Source organism: Rutidosis leptorrhynchoides, chromosome 7 (assembly GCF_046630445.1).
Source record: "Rutidosis leptorrhynchoides isolate AG116_Rl617_1_P2 chromosome 7, CSIRO_AGI_Rlap_v1, whole genome shotgun sequence".
NCBI lineage: Eukaryota > Viridiplantae > Streptophyta > Magnoliopsida > Asterales > Asteraceae > Rutidosis > Rutidosis leptorrhynchoides.
Genome location: NC_092339.1, coordinates 330,243,215 through 330,269,005, shown reverse-complemented (window position 1 = coordinate 330,269,005; position 25,791 = coordinate 330,243,215).

Here is a 25,791-nt window from a genome sequence, read left to right as displayed (position 1 = left end):
TGGTTTGTTTTAAAAATGAATGCAGTCTTTGAAAAACGTCTCATATAGAGGTCAAAACCTCGCAACGAAATCAATTAATATGGAACGTTTTTAATCAATAAGAACGGGATATTTCAGTTGGTATCCGAGCGTTGGTCTTAGAGAACCAGAATTTTGCATTAGTGTGTCTTATCGAGTTTGTTAGGATGCATTAGTGAGTCTGGACTTCGACCGTGTTTACTTGAAAAATGATTGCTTAACAAATTTTGTTGGAAACTATATATTTTTAACATGTGAATATTATGTGATATATTAATCTCTTAACGCGTTTGATATTATGTGATAGATGTCTACCTCTAGAACAAGTCCCATTGACTCACCTAATAATAATGAAGAGTCAAATGTAAATTGGAATGATTCGTGGACTGATTCACAAGTTCCCGAAGAGGAACCGGAAGAAGAGTCGGAACCAGAAGAAGAATCGGAACCGGAAGAAGAATCGGAACCGGATGAAGAAATAGAACCGGTGGGGGAAATAATAAAACGGTTAAGTAAAAGAAAATCCTCAACCAACCGACCAAGGTTAATTATGGTCAATGGTGTTTCCGCTAAGGAAGCAAAATATTGGGAGGATTATCAATTCTCCGATGAATCGGATTCTGACGAGAATTCCGATGATGTTATAGAAATTACCCCAACTGAATTTAAAAAGGCAAAAGATTATTGATGAACTTTATATGTATCGTCAACCCTCGAAGTCCTTAAGTTATAACAATGACCCGGAAACCTCTAAACCACTAGGTTTTTCTAAACCAATGTGGAAAACGACGGCTCGTATTAGGGGAACATCATATATCCCTAGAAACTTGGCAAAACGAACCAAAACCAAAGAAGAAGAAACAAGCGAGTCGGAATAAGATAGTTGTATTCGTGTGGTGTAATATATGTAATATAGTGTGCTTATGCTTTATGATATATGTAAAAATTGCTTGTATTAATAAGTATTTTTTTTTATGAATCTAACTCTTGTCTATTTTACAGTATAAAAACACAAAATGGATAGACAACCCAATATTTTAAGAGACCTATAGACAACCCAATATTTTAAGAGACCTACCCGGAGACATGATTGATGAAATCTTGTCTAGAGTCGGTCAGAATTCTTCAGCACAACTATTTAAGGCGAGATCAGTTTGTAAGACATTCGAAGAACGTTTCAAGAATGCCTTGGTTTATAAAAGGCTTTCGTTCGAAAGATGGGGGATATCACATTGGGAAATCCATAAGTTACGATGTGTTTACTTTGACGCATATATTGCGGGGAACCCAAATGCTATTTTACGCAATGGATTAAGAAATTATTTTGACTCAATATATCCGAATATTGGACTTCGTGATTTAGAAAAAGCGGCTAACATGCAACATAAAGAAGCATGTTATGCTTACGGATTAGTAATGTTCGCTTCTCACCAAAGTGAGAACAAGAACATCGGCCTACAACTATTAAACAAAACGTTCCCCCAAGTGACGGAGTCAGTAATTGGGGTAAGAAATGAGGTTTTTAGATTGTTACGGGACTGTTGGACATTACGTAACCCTCGTCCCTTTATGACGTTACAACACGCTGTCTTATCAACGGCCATAACGGTTATGTTCCACAAGACCAAGGATGGGAAGTAGTCCTAGTAAAACCAGAATGCATGACTTGTTTCTAGACGTATGAATTACGTGCCTTTATTGCCTTTGCTGAACGACTTGTGTACTAGCTAGAATTATCTTCACAACTATCTTGTATCAAAGTTATTGTGTGCTATATTTCATGCTTTATGTAAAATAAGCGGTATTGTAAGTTTGTAAAATACTGTATAAAAGTTTGAACGTGAAATATTATTATAATCAGTTTTTCATATAGAATTGTAGTAGTTGAATTGTATATTAGCTACTAAGTATGAACTTAACGGGTAGGTACTACCCGAATTTAAACTTATAAAACGCTAATGTGAAGAAAAAGCTTTTATAAATGAGTTCATATTATGCTACGAAATACTATTAACTACTCTTAATATTCTGTATGATTAACTTGTTCCATTTGACTATTTTGAAGGAAATGGCACCGACTACTCGACACACCGTGAATACGAATGAAGAGGAATTCCGTACTTTTCTAGCTTCAAACATAGCCGCAGTACAGGCTGCGCTACATACCAACAATAACCTTGGATCTAGCAGTACAGGAAATCGTGTAGGATGCAACTACAAAGAATTCACTGCCTGCAAACCTTTGGAATTTGATGGAACCGAAGGACCGATCGGATTGAAACGGTGGACCGAGAAGGTCGAATCGGTGTTTACCATAAGTAAGTGTACTGAAGAGGACAAAGTAAAGTACGCTACGCATACCTTCACAGGTTCTGCGTTAACATGGTGGAATACCTATCTAGAGCAAGTGGGACAAGACGATGCGTACGCACTACCGTGGTCAGCATTCAAGCACTTGATGAACGAGAAGTACCGTCCCAGAACCGAGGTCAATAAGCTCAAGACAGAACTTAGAGGGTTACGAACCCAAGGATTTGATATTACCACGTACGAAAGACGATTCACAGAATTGTGCCTATTGTGTCCGGGAGCATTCGAAGATGAGGAAGAGAAGATCGACGCGTTTGTGAAAGGATTACCGGAAAGAATCCAAGAAGATATAAGTTCACACGAGCCCGCCTCCATACAACAGGCATGTAGAATGTCTCACAAACTAGTGAACCAGATTGAAGAAAGAATAAAAGAACAGACTGCTGAAGAGGCCAATGTGAAGCAAGTCAAAAGAAAGTGGGAGGAAAACGGTGATAAGAATCACCAATACAACAACAACAGCAATTACAACAATAATCGCAACAATTATCCCAACCATCGCAACATCAATCGCAACTACAACAAACGGCCCAACAACAACAACAACAACAACAACAACAGCAACTACAACAATCATCCCAACAACAATAATAACCGCAACAACAACAACAATCAGAAGCAACTATGCCAAAGGTGTGAAAAGTATCACTCGGGGTTCTGCACCAAAATTTTCAACAAGTGTAAAAGAAACGGTCATAGCGCGGTGAAGAGTGAGGTCTACGGACCAGGGGTTAATAGAACGAAAGGAATAAATGGTGTCGGAACGAGTAATGGCGGAGCAAGTAGTGTCGGAGCAAGTTATGCCAATGTAGTTTGTTATAAATGTGGAAAACCGGGCCACATTATTAGAAATTGCCCGAACCAGGAGAACACGAATGGACAAGGCCGCGGAAGAGTTTTCAATATTAATGTGGCAGAGGCACAGGAAGACCCAGAGCTTGTTACGGGTACGTTTCTTATTGACAATAAATCTGCTTACGTTTTATTTGATTCGGGTGCGGATAGAAGCTATATAAGTAGAGATTTTTGTGCTAAATTAAGTTGTCCATTGACGCCTTTGGATAGTAAATTTTTACTCGAATTAGCAAATGGTAAATTAATTTCAGCAGATAATATATGTCGGAATCGAGAAATTAAACTGGTTAGCGAAACATTTAAGATTGATTTGATACCAGTAGAGTTAGGGAGTTTTGATGTGATAATCGGTATGGACTGGTTGAAAGAAGTGAAAGCAGAGATCGTTTGTTACAAAAATGCAATTCGCATTATACGAGAAAAAGGAAAACCCTTAATGGTGTACGGAGAAAAGGGCAACACGAAGCTACATCTTATTAGTAATTTGAAGGCACAAAAACTAATAAGAAAAGGTTGCTATGCTGTTCTAGCACACGTCGAGAAAGTACAAACTGAAGAAAAGAGCATCAATGATGTTCCCATTGCAAAAGAATTTCCCGATGTATTTCCGAAAGAATTACCGGGATTACCCCCACATCGATCCGTTGAATTTCAAACAGATCTTGTACCAGGAGCTGCACCAATAGCTCGTGCTCCTTACAGACTCGCACCCAGCGAGATGAAAGAACTGCAAAGCCAATTACAAGAACTTTTAGAGCGTGGTTTCATTCGACCAAGCACATCACCGTGGGGAGCTCCTGTTTTGATTGTCAAGAAGAAAGATGGTACATTCAGGTTGTGTATCGACTACAGAGAGTTGAACAAACTTACCATCAAGAACCGCTACCCACTACTGAGAATCGACGACTTATTTGATCAACTACAAGGCTCGTCTGTTTATTCAAAAATTGACTTACGTTCCGGGTATCATCAAATGCGGGTGAAAGAAGATGATATTCCAAAGACTACTTTCAGAACACGTTACGGTCATTACGAGTTTATGGTCATGCCATTTGGTTTAACTAATGCACCAGCTGTGTTCATAGACCTTATGAACCGAGTGTGTGGACCATACCTTGACAAGTTTGCCATTGTTTTCATTGATGACATACTTATTTACTCAAAGAATGACCATGAACACGGTGAACATTTGAGAAAGGTGTTAGAAGTATTGAGGAAGGAATAATTGTACGCTAAGTTTTCAAAGTGTGCATTTTGGTTGGAAGAAGTTCAATTCCTCGGTCACATAGTGAACAAAGAAGGTATTAAGGTGGATCCGGCAAAGATAGAAACTGTTGAAAAGTGGGAAACCCCGAAAACTCCGAAACACATACGCCAGTTTTTAGGACTAGCTGGTTACTACAGAAGGTTCATCAAAGACTTTTCCAGAATAGCAAAACCCTTGACTACATTAACGCATAAAGGGAAGAAATTTGAATGGAATGATGAACAAGAGAAAGCGTTTCAGTTATTGAAGAAAAAGCTAACTACGGCACCTATATTGTCATTGCCTGAAGGGAATGATGATTTTGTGATTTATTGTGACGCATCAAAGCAAGGTCTCGATTGTGTATTAATGCAACGAACGAAGGTGATTGCTTATGCGTCTAGACAATTGAAGATTCACGAACAAAATTATACGACGCATGATTTAGAATTAGGCGCGGTTATTTTTGCATTAAAGACTTGGAGGCACTACTTATATGGGATCAAAAGTATTATATATACCGACCACAAAAGTCTTCAACACATATTTAATCAGAAACAACTGAATATGAGGCATCGTAGGTGGATTGAATTATTGAATGATTACGACTTTGAGATTCGTTACCACCCGGGGAAGGCAAATGTGGTAGCCCATGCCTTGAGCAGGAAGGACAGAGAATCCATTCGAGTAAAATCTATGAATATAATGATTCATAATAACCTTACTACTCAAATAAAGGAGGCGCAACAAGGAGTTTTAAAAAAGGGAAATTTAAAGGATGAAATACCCAAAGGATCGGAGAAGCATCTTAATATTCGGGAAGACGGAACCCGGTATAGGGCTGAAAGGATTTGGGTACCAAAATTTGGAGATATGAGAGAAATGGTACTTAGAGAAGCTCATAAAACCAGATACTCAATACATCCTGGAACGGGGAAGATGTACAAGGATCTCAAGAAACATTTTTGGTGGCCGGGTATGAAAGCCGATGTTGCTAAATACGTAGGAGAATGTTTGACGTGTTCTAAGGTCAAAGCTGAGCATCAGAAACCATCAGGTCTACTTCAACAACCCGAAATCCCGGAATGGAAAAGGGAAAACATTACCATGGATTTCATCACTAAATTGGCAAGGACTGTAAGTGGTTTTGATACTATTTGGGTAATAGTAGATCGTCTCACCAAATCAGCACACTTCCTGCCAATAAGAGAAGATGACAAGATGGAGAAGTTAGCACGACTGTATTTGAAGGAAGTCGTCTCCAGACATGGAATACCAATCTCTATTATCTCTGATAGGGATGGCAGATTTATTTCAAGATTCTGGCAGACATTACAGCAAGCATTAGGAACTCGTCTAGACATGAGTACTGCCTATCATCCACAAACTGATGGGCAGAGCGAAAGGACGATACAAACGCTTGAAGACATGCTACGAGCATGTGTTATTGATTTCGGAAACAGTTGGGATCGACATCTACCGTTAGCAGAATTTTCCTACAACAACAGCTACCATTCAAGCAATGAGATGGCGTCGTTTGAAGCACTTTATGGTAGAAAGTGCAGGTCTCCGATTTGTTGGAGTGAAGTGGGGGATAGACAGATTACGGGTCCGGAGATTATACAAGAAACTACCGAGAAGATCATCCAAATTCAACAACGGTTGAAAACCGCCCAAAGTCGACAAAAGTGCTACGCTGACATTAAAAGAAAAGATATAGAATTTGAAATTGGAGAGATGGTCATGCTTAAAGTTGCACCTTGGAAAGGCGTTGTTCGATTTGGTAAACGAGGGAAATTAAATCCAAGGTATATTCGACCATTCAAGATTATTGATCGTGTCGGACCAGTAGCTTACCGACTTGAGTTACCTCAACAACTCGCGGCTGTACATAACACTTTCCACGTCTCGAATTTGAAGAAATGTTTTGCTAAAGAAGATCTCACTATTCCGTTAGATGAAATCCAAATCAACGAAAAACTTCAATTCATCGAAGAACCCGTCGAAATAATGGATCGTGAGGTTAAAAGACTTAAGAAAAACAAGATACCAATTGTTAAGGTTCTATGAAATGCTCGTAGAGGACCCGAGTTCACCTGGGAGCATAAAGATCAGATGAAGAAGAAATACCCGCGTCTATTTCCAGAAGATTCGTCAACACCTTCAACAGCTTACAATTTCGGGACGAAATTTATTTAACGGGTAGGTACTGTAGTGACCCGAACTTTTCCATGTTTATATATATTAATTGAGATTGATATTTACATGATTAAATGTTTCCAACATGTTAAGCAATCAAACTTGTTAAGACTTGATTAATTGAAATATGTTTCATATAGACAAATGACCACCCAAGTTGACCGGTGATTCACGAACGTTAAAACTTGTAAAAACTATATGATGACATATATATGGATATATATATAGTTAACATGATACTATGATAAGTAAACATATCATTAAGTATATTAACAATGAGTTATATACATATAAACAAGACTACTAACTTAAGGATTTCGAAACGAGACATATATGTAACGATTATCGTTGTAACGACATTTAAATGTATATATATCATATTAAGTGTCATAACCCGTCCTTAACCATAAGAACGTGTTAGATAACGTATGATTTCATTGCGAGGTATTGACCTCTATATGCGACATTTTTAAAAAGGAAAACTGCATATATTATACATTACAAACCAAACCATTATTTTTGTTACAAGCTTTAGACAATAAAAAGATGATTATCGTTTAACGATAATCTTCGACTTACAAACTTTACAAATGATAATAACAACACGATTTCTAGCATATTTTACAACACACGTCCTCGGATATGCAGTTTTATTTTTGACACAAATATGAGTACGCATGATCCTGCTTAGATTCAACATAATGCAGCGGAAGCTTTAATTATCACCTGAGAATAAACATGTTTAAAAACGTCAACATAAAGTTGGTGAGATATAGGTTTAGTGCGCAGCAATATATATATATAGACCACAAGATTTCGTATATAAACATTTCAATAAAAATATTCTAAGTGGTTGAGCACTTGGTAACCATACTTAACATTTTCACGTCGCATATTCCCTTTAATATGAAATCTTACTACACCGTACCAAGTGTAGTCACAAAACGAAGTACTGTGCAACCGTTGAATACTGGTCGTCCAGTCCGGTTGGGGTTGTCAGGCCCGATAGATCTATCAACAGGATTCGCGTTTACAATACCGCTGTAAATATTAGTTACCAAGCTACAGGGAAGTATGCCAGTGGTACAACTCAACGTAGAACATATTTTTCAGTTACTTGTGTCCATATCGTAAAACATAAAATACATGTATTCTCATCCCGAAATATTTAGAGTTTAAAAATGGGACTATATACTCACTCTTGTCTTGATGATATATATAATTTGACTCGGTCTTCCGGTTGATATCACGAACCTATCCATATATAATATATCAATATGTTTTCATTTTAAAACAAACGTTATATATATATATACTTGTTATACTTTTAATATTTTGAATATTTCCTTAGTCCGTAGTTAGCATTCCGATGTTAGTAATTCAATTTTTAATGGTTCATTTTTAGATGTTTAATATACCCGCAATAAACAAAACCCCCAACGAAATAAATAAAACCCCATCGTATATGTATTGGTCGAGATTAATCTTGACCCATGGTACCGGTGTTGTCAAATGACGTGTTGCGTACAATCATGGGATCTTATGATTAATCTTCTCGTGTTGTTTACGGGTGATCCTGAACCATATAAAATTGAATTATAAGTACATATATATAAAATATCATGTTATCTTAGAAATATGTGATTTATATCATTTTTTCCAATTGATCCCGTAGTTGAAATGATCTAGGATAACCAATTTTGTTTCGGTCATAGTTTCTTCGTTACAAATCCGTTTTCGTTGATTCAAATTGCCATCTTCTTGGATCGAGTTCTTCTTTAAGACTATGAACTGTAAATACCTTGGTTTGTATTCAAAATCATACGGCATAAGTGAAACATTAGTGAAACATATGAAGTTAAACATTTTTGTTACAACAAAATCATTTAATGACCATTTTTCTAAAAATACTTATACTTTGAAAAACCAAGTTTTACCTTGTTAAATTAGCATATACATAAGTTATATTACAGGTCTTGAAGTATTTTAAAAGTTAAGTTAGAAGGATCTATTTAGTTTGCAAACAAGTTTGAAAACATTCAAACTATGTTCTTGTTGTTAAACTTTTGTACCACAAAATAAGATAGCTATATATATATGAATTGAATAAGGTTATGAACATAAATTCTACCTCAAGTTCCTTGGATAAGTTTGCTGTAAAAGAGGAGTAAGAAGCTAGAACAAAAAGGGTGATTGAAGTGGATGAAAGATTGGAAGTAAGTTGGTGTTCTTGGAGGGTTTTCTTGAAGTGTTTTTGTATGGTTTTCTTATGGTGTTTTAGTATGGTTTTTGAAGCTAGATCTTCTTGGTAAGTTGCTGAAGTGTTATGGAGTTTAGAGTTCTTGAAAGAGTGTGTGTTTTTGCTAAGATAATTGAAGTGAAAGTGAAACAAAAATGGGAAATGAATGGAAGTATTTAAGGTGGTGATGGTGGCGTTTTTGATGGTGTACCAGGACAAAAGTTTTAGTTGTTTTCTTGTATAATTAGTCAAGTAATCATCCAAAAGTAATTACCTAGCTCTAAGGGCATGAATAGTGGCTGGTTAGGTGGTGATTTTGATGTGTATTTACTATTAGTAAATACGTATAGGAGCTAGGTATGATACGAGTACAAATACTCTAGGTATACGTATAGAAATTTTGTGAAAAATGAAATGAGGATTCAAATATAGCTATCTTTTGTGAATACACTTATATGGTTTTATGTATTTAAGTTCTTTAAAAGTAATTAAATACATTACTTATACAATATATGTATAACATTATAAGTCTTAAGTATATATGTCAAATAGCGTTACGTATTGTTATCGTTTTGAAAACTTAAGTTAGTAGTTTCAAAATACACATATAACTTGTTGTTATTAATATAAAATGAGATATTAAAACATTTATTAATCATGTTAAATATGTATATATACATATATATACACAAACGTATAATTATCATATATTGTATAGTTCGTGATATCATCGGTCAAACTAGACGGTCAAACGTTGTGTAAAACTCTTTTCGGAAATATAAGTCTCGACAATTTGGATTTCTTATCATGTTGGTATTGTTTAATTTATGTAAATATTAATCTTATAAGTATAGAATGATCGAAAAAGTGCGGGTCGTTACATTACCTCCCCGTTAAATAAATTTCGTCCCGAAATTTTAGAATTGTACCTATTTTGCGTCATCGAGAAACAAGTGTGGATACTTTCGTTTCATCTGATCCTCTCGTTCCCAAGTAAACTCGGGACCTCTTCTAGCATTAATAACAAACGCTCTTCCACGTGCAGGTCCGCCATTCTGATTCGGGCACTGGCTCTTATAATGACCTTGTTTTCCACACCCAAAACAAGTAATGTTAGCCAAAGCAGTTCTATTTGCGTTGGTGGCAGGAGTCTTGTTACCATTTGCATTTGTAACGAGAGCCTTACAATCTTCAGCAAGATGTCCCTGTCGATTGCATTTGGTGCACAACACACTACAGTAACCAAAGTGATGTTTGTGACAACGGTTGCATAAAGGACTTTGTCCTTTGTAACCAAAGCCTGAACCGCTACCCGCACCTTTCGGGGTTTCTGGTTTCTTAAAAGATTGCTGTTGGTAACCTCGATCATAATTTCCGTTCCACTTCCTTTTGTTACTTGATACCTTCACCTCAGTAGTGAATGCTTTCTTATCCAGAATGACCTGATCCATTAACTCGTTCGCCATGGTTATAGCTTCATGAATTGTCTTAGGTTTCGACGCCGTAACGTTTGCCTTGACCTTCTTGGGCAAACCGCCTTTGTACATTTCAATCTTCCGTGCTTCGGTTGGAACCAATTCAGGACATAGTAAAACCAATTCCATGAATCGCTGATTGTAGTTGGTGATTTCAGTACCAACCACCTTCAAACTTCGTAACTCATCTTCTAACTTAATAACCTCATTCCTTGGACAATACTCGGTGATTATCATTGCTTTGAATTCTTCCCATGGAGTATCATAAGCTACATCTCCTCCTACCGCCTTCACATAATTCTTCCACCATGTGAGTGCACTATCTTGTAAAGTGCACGATGCAAACTTGGTCATGTCTTTTTCATCACAACCACTGATTTTGAACACCGTCTCCATCTTTTCTATCCATCGGGTTAAACCGATAGGTCCTTCCGTTCCACTGAATGATGATGGCTTGCAAGCTTGAAACGTCTTGTAGGAGCATCCTACACGAGGATTTGGATTAACTGCAGCAGCTCTTGCAGCCTCAACCCATAACATTCTGTCGTTCACTCGCTGGTTGATGAGTTCCTCGAGTTCTTGTTCCGTCATTCGATTCAATCGCGCCATTTCCTAATGAAAGAAAATAATTATTCACATGGAATATTATAGATGTAGTGTGTATTTATAGTACATTTATAGCTTGTTAATAATATGAACCAGGTATTATTATAAAAGCCTTTTCTTCTTATTAGCGTTTTATAATTATATCTTGGGTAGTACCTACCCGTTAATGTTCATACTTAATAGCTTAGTACAGAATCAATTACTACAATCTAAATAATACTTAACCATGGAAAATTATTGCATTTCATACTTCAATATTTTACATATGCTTATCTTACATCGAACATTAAGCAAACCACACTATTAATATTATACAAAACATTATTCGGTTCCATGGTTTGACACAGCAGCGCATCGTTTGATCTATTTTCTAGGACGTTTAGACACAAAGATTTGCTTAACGCTTATCCTAACTGTCTGCCTATATTTTGGCTGTGGGACTGAAGAACTGGATGCCGGGACAGAACGAATAGGAATAGCGGGGATAGGGGTGGTAGTGTTGAGTGGAATTGGTGCCACATCATTCTCATTAAACTCGGGATTTGGATTTTCTAATTCATTAGCCTTTCGTTTCTTTCCTAGCTCGAACTCGTCTTTTGTAATTTCCTGTATTTCTTCCTCGGGTTCACTTTCCTCCTCGGGTTCACTTTCCTCCTCGGGTTCACTTTCCTCCTCGGGTTCACTTTCCGGGTTCATTATAGTTGGTTCATCCGGAATTTGTGAGTCTTCCCCAAGGATATCATTTTCGTCATCGGACAGGTTAATGACTGGAACGCCATCTGAAGATTCTGATTCGGAGTCGTTGATTGTGATAACAATTTTTGAGCTCGACATCTATCACACAACAACTAACCCATTAGTACTTATATAATATTTACATATAAATTTTAACCAACAGTGATAAGCAATGGTTTTTTTTTTTAAATCAGACCCGGTCAAAGTCCAGACTTTACTAATGTATCCTAACGACTTATCAGTTAGACACACTAATGCAAACCTGGTTCGCTAAGACCACCGCTCTGATACCACATGTCATAACACGTCCTTAACCATAAGAACGTGTTAGATAACGTATGATTTCATTGCGAGGTATTGACCTCTATATGCGACATTTTTAAAAAGGAAAACTGCATATATTATACATTACAAACCAAACCATTATTTTTGTTACAAGCTTTAGACAATAAAAAGATGATTATCGTTTAACGATAATCTTCGACTTACAAACTTTACAAATGATAATAACAACACGATTTCTAGCATATTTTACAACACACGTCCTCGGATATGCAGTTTTATTTTTGACACAAATATGAGTACGCATGATCCTGCTTAGATTCAACATAATGCAGCGGAAGCTTTAATTATCACCTGAGAATAAACATGTTTAAAAACGTCAACATAAAGTTGGTGAGATATAGGTTTAGTGCGCAGCAATATATATATATAGACCACAAGATTTCGTATATAAACATTTCAATAAAAATATTCTAAGTGGTTGAGCACTTGGTAACCATACTTAACATTTTCACGTCGCATATTCCCTTTAATATGAAATCTTACTACACCGTACCAAGTGTAGTCACAAAACGAAGTACTGTGCAACCGTTGAATACTGGTCGTCCAGTCCGGTTGGGGTTGTCAGGCCCGATAGATCTATCAACAGGATTCGCGTTTACAATACCGCTGTAAATATTAGTTACCAAGCTACAGGGAAGTATGCCAGTGGTACAACTCAACGTAGAACATATTTTTCAGTTACTTGTGTCCATATCGTAAAACATAAAATACATGTATTCTCATCCCGAAATATTTAGAGTTTAAAAATGGGACTATATACTCACTCTTGTCTTGATGATATATATAATTTGACTCGGTCTTCCGGTTGATATCACGAACCTATCCATATATAATATATCAATATGTTTTCATTTTAAAACAAACGTTATATATATATATATACTTGTTATACTTTTAATATTTTGAATATTTCCTTAGTCCGTAGTTAGCATTCCGATGTTAGTAATTCAATTTTTAATGGTTCATTTTTAGATGTTTAATATACCCGCAATAAACAAAACCCCCAACGAAATAAATAAAACCCCATCGTATATGTATTGGTCGAGATTAATCTTGACCCATGGTACCGGTGTTGTCAAATGACGTGTTGCGTACAATCATGGGATCTTATGATTAATCTTCTCGTGTTGTTTACGGGTGATCCTGAACCATATAAAATTGAATTATAAGTACATATATATAAAATATCATGTTATCTTAGAAATATGTGATTTATATCATTTTTTCCAATTGATCCCGTAGTTGAAATGATCTAGGATAACCAATTTTGTTTCGGTCATAGTTTCTTCGTTACAAATCCGTTTTCGTTGATTCAAATTGCCATCTTCTTGGATCGAGTTCTTCTTTAAGACTATGAACTGTAAATACCTTGGTTTGTATTCAAAATCATATGGCATAAGTGAAACATTAGTGAAACATATGAAGTTAAACATTTTTGTTACAACAAAATCATTTAATGACCATTTTTCTAAAAATACTTATACTTTGAAAAACCAAGTTTTACCTTGTTAAATTAGCATATACATAAGTTATATTACAGGTCTTGAAGTATTTTAAAAGTTAAGTTAGAAGGATCTATTTAGTTTGCAAACAAGTTTGAAAACATTCAAACTATGTTCTTGTTGTTAAACTTTTGTACCACAAAATAAGATAGCTATATATATATGAATTGAATAAGGTTATGAACATAAATTCTACCTCAAGTTCCTTGGATAAGTTTGCTGTAAAAGAGGAGTAAGAAGCTAGAACAAAAAGGGTGATTGAAGTGGATGAAAGATTGGAAGTAAGTTGGTGTTCTTGGAGGGTTTTCTTGAAGTGTTTTTGTATGGTTTTCTTATGGTGTTTTAGTATGGTTTTTGAAGCTAGATCTTCTTGGTAAGTTGCTGAAGTGTTATGGAGTTTAGAGTTCTTGAAAGAGTGTGTGTTTTTGCTAAGATAATTGAAGTGAAAGTGAATCAAAAATGGGAAATGAATGGAAGTATTTAAGGTGGTGATGGTGGCGTTTTTGATGGTGTACAAGGACAAAAGTTTTAGTTGTTTTCTTGTATAATTAGTCAAGTAATCATCCAAAAGTAATTACCTAGCTCTAAGGGCATGAATAGTGGCTGGTTAGGTGGTGATTTTGATGTGTATTTACTATTAGTAAATACGTATAGGAGCTAGGTATGATACGAGTACAAATACTCTAGGTATACGTATAGAAATTTTGTGAAAAATGAAATGAGGATTCAAATATAGCTATCTTTTATGAATACACTTATATGGTTTTATGTATTTAAGTTCTTTAAAAGTAATTAAATACATTACTTATACAATATATGTATAACATTATAAGTCTTAAGTATATATGTCAAATAGCGTTACGTATTGTTATCGTTTTGAAAACTTAAGTTAGTAGTTTCAAAATACACATATAACTTGTTGTTATTAATATAAAATGAGATATTAAAACATTTATTAATCATGTTAAATATGTATATATACATATATATACACAAACGTATAATTATCATATATTGTATAGTTCGTGATATCATCGGTCAAACTAGACGGTCAAACGTTGTGTAAAACTCTTTTCGGAAATATAAGTCTCGACAATTTGGATTTCTTATCATGTTGGTAATGTTTAATTTATGTAAATATTAATCTTATAAGTATAGAATGATCGAAAAAGTGCGGGTCGTTACATTAAGATATATTAATATATCATAATATCATGATAATATAATAATTTAACATCTCATTAGATATAATAAACAATGGGTTAACAACATTAATTGAGATCGTTAACTTAAAGGTTTCAAAACAACACTTACATGTAACGACTAACGATGACTTAACGACTCAGTTAAAATGTATATACATGTAGTGTATTTAGATGTACTAAAATACTTTTGGAAGACTTCAAGACATATATCAAAACACTCATACTTAACGAAAATGGTTACAGTTACTTTCCCATTCTTTTCTTTCATCAAGAATTCTAGTCGTATTCTTACCCGTATTATACACAGCTTCAAAACGTACTTACTATGGGTATATACTAATAGGAACTAGCATGGGATTCCACTCTTGATTATGTCATGTATGACTAATCAATTTTAACTTCTACCATGAGCTAGTCAACTAACTAGAACTCCTTTTAACCCCACTCACCACTCACCAATTACCACTCATCATTCACTCCATTTCACTTCCAATTCTCTTTCTAATTCTCTCTCAACACACACACACTATAATGAATGTATTTTTCCAGTAGTTAATCATCATCTTCATCAAAAATCACTTCAAGAATCAAGCTATAATCATCATAGGAAGAACACTTCAAGAACACTTCAAAAATCCCTTCAAGTTTACTAATTTACTTCCAAGCTTTCTAATCCATTCCAAGTAATCATCTAAGATCAAGAAACCTTTGTTATATACAGTAGGTAATCTTTCTTATTCAAGTTAATATTCATATTCAAACTTTGATTCAATTTCTATAACTATAAACTATCTTAATTCGAGTAAAAATCTTACTTGAACTTGTTTTTGTGTCATGATCCTACTTCAAGAACTTTCAAGCCATCCAAGATCCTTTGAAGCTAGATCATTTCTTGTCACTTCCAGTAGGTTTACCTACTAAACTTGAGGTAGTAATGATGTTCATAACATCATTCAATTCATATATATAAAACTATCTTATTCGAAGGTTTAAACTCGTAATCACTAGAACATAGTTTAGTTAATTCTAAACTTGTTCGCAAACAAAAGTTAATCCTTCTAACTTGACTTTTAAAATTAACTAAACACATGTTCTATATCTATATTATATGCTAACTTAATGATTTAAAACCTGGAAACACGAAAAACACCGTAAAACAGGATTTACGCCGTCGTAGTAACACCGCGGGCTGTTTTGGGTTAGTTAATTAAAAACTATGATAAACTTTGATTTAAAAGTTGTTATTCTGAGAAAACGATTTTTATTATGAACATGAAACTATATCCAAAAATTATGGTTAAACTCAAAGTGGAAGTATGTTTTCTAAAATGGTCATCTAGACGTCGTTCTTTCGACTAAAATGACTACCTTTACAAAAATGACTTGTAACTTATTTTTCCGACTATAAACCTATACTTTTTCTGTTTAGATTCATAAAATAGAGTTCAATATGAAACCATAGCAATTTGATTCACTCAAAACGGATTTAAAATGAAGAAGTTATGGGTAAAACAAGATTGGATAATTTTTCTCATTTTAGCTACGTGAAAATTGGTAACAAATCTATTCCAACCATAACTTAATCAACTTGTATTGTATATTATGTAATCTTGAGATACCATAGACACGTATACAATGTTTCGACCTATCATGTCGACACATCTATATATATTTCGGAACAACCATAGACACTCTATATGTGAATGTTGGAGTTAGCTATACAGGGTTGAGGTTGATTCCAAAATATATATAGTTTGAGTTGTGATCAATACTGAGATACGTATACACTGGGTCGTGGATTGATTCAAGATAATATTTATCGATTTATTTTTTTACATCTAACTGTGGACAACTAGTTGTAGGTTACTAACGAGGACATCTGACTTAATAAACTTAAAACATCAAAATATATTAAAAGTGTTGTAAATATATTTTGAACATACCTTAATATATATGTATATATTGTTATAGGTTCGTGAATCAACAGTGGCCAAGTCTTACTTCTCGACGAAGTAAAAATCTGTGAAAGTGAGTTATAGTCCCACTTTTAAAATCTAATATTTTTGGGATGAGAATACATGCAGGTTTTATAAATGATTTACAAAATAGACACAAGTACATGAAACTACATTCTATGGTTGAATTATCGAAATCGAATATGCCCCTTTTTATTAAGTCTGGTAATCTAAGAATTAGGGAATAGACACCCTAATTGACGCGAATCCTAAAGATAGATCTATTGGGCCTAACAAACCCCATCCAAAGTACCGGATGCTTTAGTACTTCGAAATTTATATCATATCCGAAGGATGTCCCGGAATGATGGGGATATTCTTATATATGCATCTTGTTAATGTCGGTTACCAGGTGTTCACCATATGAATGATTTTTATCTCTATGTATGGGATGTGTATTGAAATATGAAATCTTGTGGTCTATTGTTACGATTTGATATATATAGGTTAAACCTATAACTCATCAACATTTTTGCTGACGTTTAAAGCATGTTTATTCTCAGGTGAATATTAAGAGCTTCCGCTGTTGCATACTAAAATAAGGACAAGATTTGGAGTCCATGTTTGTATGATATTGTGTAAAAACTGCATTCAAGAAACTGATTTCGATGTAACATATTTGTATTGTAAACCATTATGTAATGGTCGTGTGTAAGCAGGATATTTTAGATTATCATTATTTTATAATCTACGTAAAGCTTTTTAAACCTTCATTTATAAAATAAAGGTTATGGTTTGTTTTAAAAATGAATGCAGTCTTTGAAAAACGTCTCATATAGAGGTCAAAACCTCGCAACGAAATCAATTAATATGGAACGTTTTTAATCAATAAGAACGGGACATTTCACCAACCTCCTTTGAGGACCCATTTTTGTACGTTGTGGTGGCGCAATTGGAACATGTACTGCACAACCAAATGTTCTAAGGTGGGAAATATTTGGCTCTTGACCAAAAGCAAGTTGTAGGGGGGAATATTTATGACTTGCACTTGGTCTGATGCGAATCAATGTAGCAGCATGTAAAATTGCATGACCCCATATAGATACAGGGAGTTTTGTTCTCATTATCAATGGTCTAGCGATTAACTGTAAACGTTTAATCAGTGACTCGGCTAAACCATTTTGTGTATGCACATGAGCAACAGAATGTTCAACAACAATTCCTATAGACATGCAATAGTCATTAAATGCTTGAGATGTAAACTCACCAGCATTATCAAGTCTCACCTTTTTAATGATGTAATCAGGAAAATGTGCTCTCAATTTAATAATTTCGGCAAAAAATTTTGCAAATGCCACATTACGGCTTGATAACAGACAAACATGAGACCATCTACTAGATGCGTCTATTAGGACCATGAAATATCTAAATGGTCCACATGGTAGATGAATTGATCCACAAATATCACCTTGAATTATTTCAAGAAACATTGGTGATTCTTTCTCAACCTTAAGTGGTGAGGGTCTAGTTATCAATTTTCCAAGAGAGCAAGATATACATGGAACCATTGTATCATGAAGGATTTTTCTATCCTTCAGTGGATGTCCATGTGTACATTCAATAATTCTTTTCATCATTGTTGATCCTGGATGGCCCAATCTGTTATGCTATAAATTAAATACACCAGGATCAATATACTTTTCTTTAATCACCATATGTGCTTCTGGTACATTTATATGTGTATAATATAATCCAGAATTAAGTCTTGGCAGTTTTTCAATCACGTGATTCTTGTTAGTGATACTTAAATATTTCTCATTTTCTGCCGTTACTGACTGATAATCATATCCATTAAGGTATATGTTAGAAAAACTCAATAAATTTCTGCTTGACTTAGGAGAGAATAAGGCATTATTAATTAAAAATATTGTACCGTTTGGTAATATGAATTTCGCCTTTCCTATCCCTTCTATCAAGTTAGCAGCACCTGATATTGTATGTATAGTTCCTTCCGTTGGTTTCAAATCAATGAAATATTTTTCAGATTTAAGTATAGTGTGTGTAGTACCACTATCTGCTATACAGAGATCTCCACTACTTGATTGATATTGTGTTCCAGCAAAATTCATATTAAACTTCATATATAAGAAACAAACAAACAGTAAGTATATAAATGTTACACAAAATGTTTATTACACACAAATAGATAAAACTGAAATATTTGACATACATAGAATTGAAACATCAAACATAGAACTGGAACATTTGATAAAACATATAGAACTGAAACATTTGAGAAAACATGATGACAAAGGTTAAATCGTTTTATTTATAAAAGAAACATATTAATTTAATTCAAGAAATCTTCATATAAATCAGATGGTTGCTCAGTGACTGTTGGATCAATATTATCCACAAAATTTACTTCCTTTTCTTTACCTTTCAGCGAATCCTGATACATCTTAACAAGATGTTTAGATGTTCGGCAAGTATTAGCCCAGTGGCCCATTCTACCACATCTGTAACAAGATTCTTCAGAATTTTTAGAAGAATTTTCTTCAACATCTTGTTTAGTGGGCTTGTTTTGTGGTTGATATTTATATTTTCATGGATTATTATTTCTTTGACTACCACGGCCACGTCCACGCCCATTCCCATTACCATAAGGATGGTTTCTACCATAGTTATGGCTTTTGGCATGATGATGGCGATGGTTATTATAACCACGACCTTTCCCGCGTCCTTGTCCCTGTTTATAATTATTTGCAGTATTTGCTTCAGGGATTGCAAGTGTACCAGTGGGACGGGATTGCTGATTTTTCATTAATAGCTCATCATTTTGCTCTGCAACCAAGAGATATGAATTAAGTTCAGGATATGTGTTGAACTTTAGCATTCTCAAATTTCTTTGCACTGTGATGTTGGCAGCATTCATTGTATAGAAAGTTTTCTCCAACATGTCTGCATCACTTATTTCATGTCCACAGAATTTAAGTTGTGAGACTGTATTATACAGAGCTGAGCTGTATTCATTTACTTTCTTAAAGTCTTGGAACCTTAATGTTCTCCATTGATCCATAGCAGCTGGAAGTAAAATTTCTCTTTGATTATTGAATCTGCTTTTGAGACCTTCCCATAAAACATGGGGATCTTCTACAGTCACATAATTATTTTGTAAGCATTCATCAATATGTTGACGAATAAAGCAACATGCCGTTGCTTGTTCTTTTTCAGAACAAGTGTTGTTTTCATTTATGGTTTCAAGAATGTCCATTGATTTAAGATGCATTTTTACTTTTATAACCCATGGCATGTAGTTGTTTCCCGTTGATTCTAAAGGAGTAAATTTAAGCTTTTCCAGATTCGACATTTTCTATTATCAAAAATTAAAACGAACAACATGATAAATTAGAGTCAATTTATATTCATATGTATATAAACATTAAACATAAATTTAATATAACATAAATGATAAGTAGGCGCCAATGTCGACCATACGTAAGCAATCATAAATAAATGTTATATAACATAAATGATAATTAGGTGACAGTGTCGACCATCTAAATGTTAGATAATAGAAATATAAATGTTAGTAACATAAATGATAATTAGGCAACAGTGTCGACCATATATTATTCAGGTGGTATAACCGACCATATATCATTTAGGTGGCAGAGCCAACCATAATTAGTATTAAGATTATCGTGCTGATAACGTGTCATAATTCAGTAGGCTTATAACTACCTTTAGTGGTTTGATTCTTGATGTTATAATTCAGTAGGCTTATAACTACCTTTAGTGGTTTGATTCTTGATTAAGAATGCTAATAATGAAGTGTAAGAACAAAGATGATAATGGAGAGAAAGAAAGAAACACTTTGTAAGTGTGAGAAAATGGTGCAAGTTTAATGCTTGCATTCATGGCTATTTATAGCAAAAATATCACAAGTTTAGGTAATACAATAATATTACTTTTGTGTATCAATAATTGACTATCCATTTATATATATATTTATATATTATAACAAATTAAACATTATTAGTATTATTATTACTAACAAAATCATTATTAGAATTATTCTTATTATTAATATGATTAACATTATTAGTATTATCTTTATCATTATTATTATTATAAGTAAAATTACTAAATATAACTTTAGTTTTAAATAAATTTCGTATATAAAATATAACTATATTTTTATGATCTTAAACTAAAAAGATAGATATTATAAATTAGATACAAACCATAAATATATAGAAGTATATATAATAAGTACACTTCTATTATTAATAAAATACTTTTTGTTCATTTACGTTTTAATATAACTCGAATTTATTAAAAATATTATCATAGTAAAATTTATGATTACTTAAAAATATTAATATTAAGTATTTACTCAAAATATTTTAATAAAGTATATAAAATATTATTATGTTAAATTAATAAAATATATAAAATAAATATATTTAAGTAATTATTAATATTAAATATAATATCACAAGTATATTACTAATATCAAAATATATATTTATTTGAATATTATTGTATGTGTTAATATATATATAAATGATATAGGTTCGTGAATCCGAGGCCAACCCTGAGTTGTTCAATATCGCCATATGTATTTTTACTACAAAATAAATTATTGTGAGTTTCATTACTCCCTTTTTAAATGCTTTTGCAATATATATTTTTGAGACTGAGAATACATGCGCTTTTATAAATGTTTTATGAAATAGACATAAGTAATCGAAACTACATTATATGGTTGAATGATCGAAGCCGAATATGCCCCTTTTTCTTGGTAGCCTAAGAATTAGTAAACCGATCTACTAATTGACGCGAATCCTAAAGATAGATCTATTGGGCCTAACAAACCCCATCCAAAGTACCGGATGCTTTAGTACTTCGAATTCATTTTATCATGTTCGATGCATGTCCCGGAATGATAGGGGATATTCTTATATGCATCTTGTTAATGTCGATTACCAGGTGTTCAATCCATATGAATGATTATTTTTATCTCTATGCATGGGACGTATATTTATGAGAAATGGAAATGAAAATCTTGTGGTCTATTAAAATGATGAATTTTATTGTTTATGATAAACTAATGAACTCACCAACCTTTTGGTTGACACTTTAAAGCATGTTTATTCTCAGGTATGAAAGAAATCTTTCGCTGTGCATTTGCTCATTTTAGAGATAGTACTTGGAGTCGTTCATGACATATTTCAAAAGACGTTGCATTCGAGTCGTTGAGTTCATCAAGATTATTATTAAGTCAATTATAGTTGGATATATTATGAAATGGTATGCATGCCGTCAATTTTCGATGTAAAGAAAGTTTGTCTTTTAAAAACTAATGTAATGTTTGTAAAATGTATCATATAGAGGTCAAGTACCTCGTGATGTAACCAAATGTAATGTAGTCATCCAGATGGATTAGGACGGGTCACTACAGGTGGTATTAGAGCGGTGGTCTTAGCGAACCAGGTCTTGCATTAGTGTGTCTAACTGATAGTTGTTTAGATGTATTAGTGGGTCTGGACTTCGACCGTGTCTGCATGTGAAAAGTTTTGCTTATCATTTAGTGTCGAAAATTATTTGCTTATCATCCTTAAAGTCTGGACATGTCTTACTACCTCTATTGCATAGACAGTGTATAGATAAATTCATATCTTAGCGTATCTGTTATTGTTACCTTTGCCTGACAGCTTTCGTAGATTCCTCCGTAACTTATGGGATTTTAGTATTATAAATGCATATATAAATTATGTATTGTAGGGTATTAATCTACATCCTATAATCTATTTCATATCGAAAATCCTTTATCTAACCATACAAGATGGAACTTCCAACTAGTTCAAATTCCTTAGATTTCGACAACCATTCCGATATGGATTTTCACTCGAACTCCGAAAGCAGTGTGACCGGAATGGATCAACCAACTAGTCATCTTCAATTCTGAATGAATTGGGAATAGGTTCGTAGTCGACTTAACCAATGGAGACAAGAAGAAGGCGACCCTTCCATCCACCACATTACCCTCTTGGCGAAGAACCTAAAACACTTACCAGCGAATCAGTCCGAAACACCATTTTCACCCTCATTTCCAGAGTACCTCGACACGATTATATTCTATCCACAATTCTAAACCTTATTCATCCGCTCGTTCCGACCGACAAATCATTCCGGAATAATAGAAGAAATCAACGAACTTCGCGCTCGAGTAATCAATTTGGAGAATATGGTGCAAAATTTACCAGCTTCAGCAACATCACCAGCACCAGCAGTACCATCAATAACAGCACCAGTACCATTAACAATCCATGCCTCAACATCTCATTCTGTATCTTGAGTAATCATCGTTCTACGTATCGTTCTACATCATTTATCATCGTTCGACAAGGCGATTATGTAATCTCTAATGTTTTAGAGATTATATATTCTTGTTCTAACGGTAAATCAGATGAGTTAATATCATATTAACTCATTAAATCTATGATTACATCTGAGTAAAATATATATGTAAGTATATTTCCATAAAGATTGTAATTAAAAATTCTTTTGTACAAACTGTTAATGGTGAAAATATTTTAACGGGTAGGTAATACCCTAAAAATATTTAGATTTTACATTAATAAGTTACACTGTACATTCTTCAAATTTGATTCAACGGTCATTTACTATCCTACTTACATCCACAGATATACGAATCTGTTCACCGCAGAATAACCATTTTCATTCAATTTCACATTTGGATTTTGACCTATCAGAATCCAACAAGTGGCATAATGAAGAAAACATTGGACAAAAAATAAAATTTGTTAGAAACAAACAAATTAACTATGAAAATTTTTGTTAAGAATCCACGCTAACTGTTCCTAGCTAACTGTTCCTACCTAACTGATTACATTTTATTTATCGCAATTTATATTCTCGCAATTTTATTTATCGTCATTTAATTTCTGTTATTTATTTTACGCACTTTAAATATCGGGACACGTATACAAGGTTTTGACATATCATATCGACGCATCTATATATATTATTTGGAATAACCATAGACACTCTATATGCAGTAATGATTGAGTTATCTATACAGGGATGAGGTTGATTCTACAATAATATATATACTTTGAGTTGTGATCGAGTCTGAGACATGTACACGGGTCACGATACATATTAATTAATTCAAATATTTTAAACTATATATGAATTATTGAATTAGTAATTGTGGACTGCTAACTGTGGACTACCAATATTGGACAATTAAAATGAATTAAAATATTGATTATAACATATGAAACTAAATAATTTTTCAAGTTTGCCACTTGACTTCATCTTAAACCTCATTTGTATCTTGACGGTTACAATCTGTGTTCAAACCTTTCATGATTCTTGAAAACACCTCAATCGAGAGGATGAACCAACCGCACTCCATCTACAGAAGAAAAGATTGATACATATAGTTATGCATCTGAAAAACTCTCAGAAACTGAGTAAACATTTAACACGTAGATGTGTTAATTCCTTTAGCGTTGTTATTTCCAAAAATAACTTTGCAATCCCTTTCCAAAATAGCCAATTTTGCCACAGCTCCACCAAATCAACTTCGACTTTCATTCGGATTAGCCTTATTATAACCTTGATTATATAAGTTGCCTTTCATCGTCGTTGCCGGAGAACCATTTATATCTCATCACATTAGCAGTAAACTTAACAACAACTTCATTGATCTTTGACTTTCTGAAAAATCATTATATTTGTTCATTAAAACCCTATCATATATTCATCCACATCTTGTAACGAGAACTACCATACCAATTATCGGGAATCAGCAATCAGTACTTCCGCAATGTTTCTACATCAACAGTTATATGTATACATATAACATTTATCTATTAGAAATATGATCTTTCACTCCGAAATTCTAAAAAGCAAATTATGCGAAATTATGAAGGAGGCTGTGGAGTGTGGATAAATCACAATGACTAAACTTGTACATAAAGAATCCTGATGATTCTGTTTCTGATGAAATCTTTAGCGAATATCTTGCTCCTTAATCGCTCTAAATCCTCGTGAATGAATTTCTTCATCACAATTTGATTCTAAAATTCTAAGATATTATCGTATCTTTTATTATAAATATCATCGATATATATGAAGATATTCTTATTTGAAATCATTTATCTCATATAAGAAACTATTAGTTTCTATATTCTGTAAACTTTTGAGTTTAAACTATGAATGATTTTGAAGTAGTGTTGGGAACTGAATCATGAGTTAGTATAATATAATGACACTTGATCAACGTGATTATATTACAGTAAGTCATGCTGAGTATCTAATGAAACTTGATGATTCACAGACCATAATGTCATCAGGTGCCATGTTACACGACTCTTATATTCTATCAAATATATAAACATATCAAGAACAAAATTTCTTGATAGTTCTATCTTTTCTCTTGAATTCTGGTAATTTGACAAACCAAATCGTGCTATTACATTTTTTCTTGTTTAGAACATTAAGATCATTCGAAACTTCATACCTACGAATTCTGGACCGTTACTCGCTTTACTAGAGATCGAGAGGTTAATAAAAAGGTAAAGAGCTTCAAAATATAAGAGAAAATATAAAGCCCAATAACAACACGGAGGTTACAAACAGTGGATATTAATACGAATAGCAATATAAAGACACGATATAATTAAGAATAATATCACCCAAGGTAATAGTAGAAGTAAACATATTTTTCTGGTGGAAGATTGAAAAGAAGGATGACAGAAATGATGATTAGAAAAATATCAAGGATTAGAATAGAATTAAGCATTTTCACAATTTTTTGGATGTATGAACTAAGAAAGAAAGTATAGGAATGGTGAGAATAATGGAACGAAAGAATTTAATTTATAATGGAAATATCAGACAGAGTAATCGAGACAGATCACCATATTTAATTATAGAGATCTTAATTTCCTTAATTACCGAAGAATCAATTCTTATTACGAAGATTCTCTCTAAATCCCTTG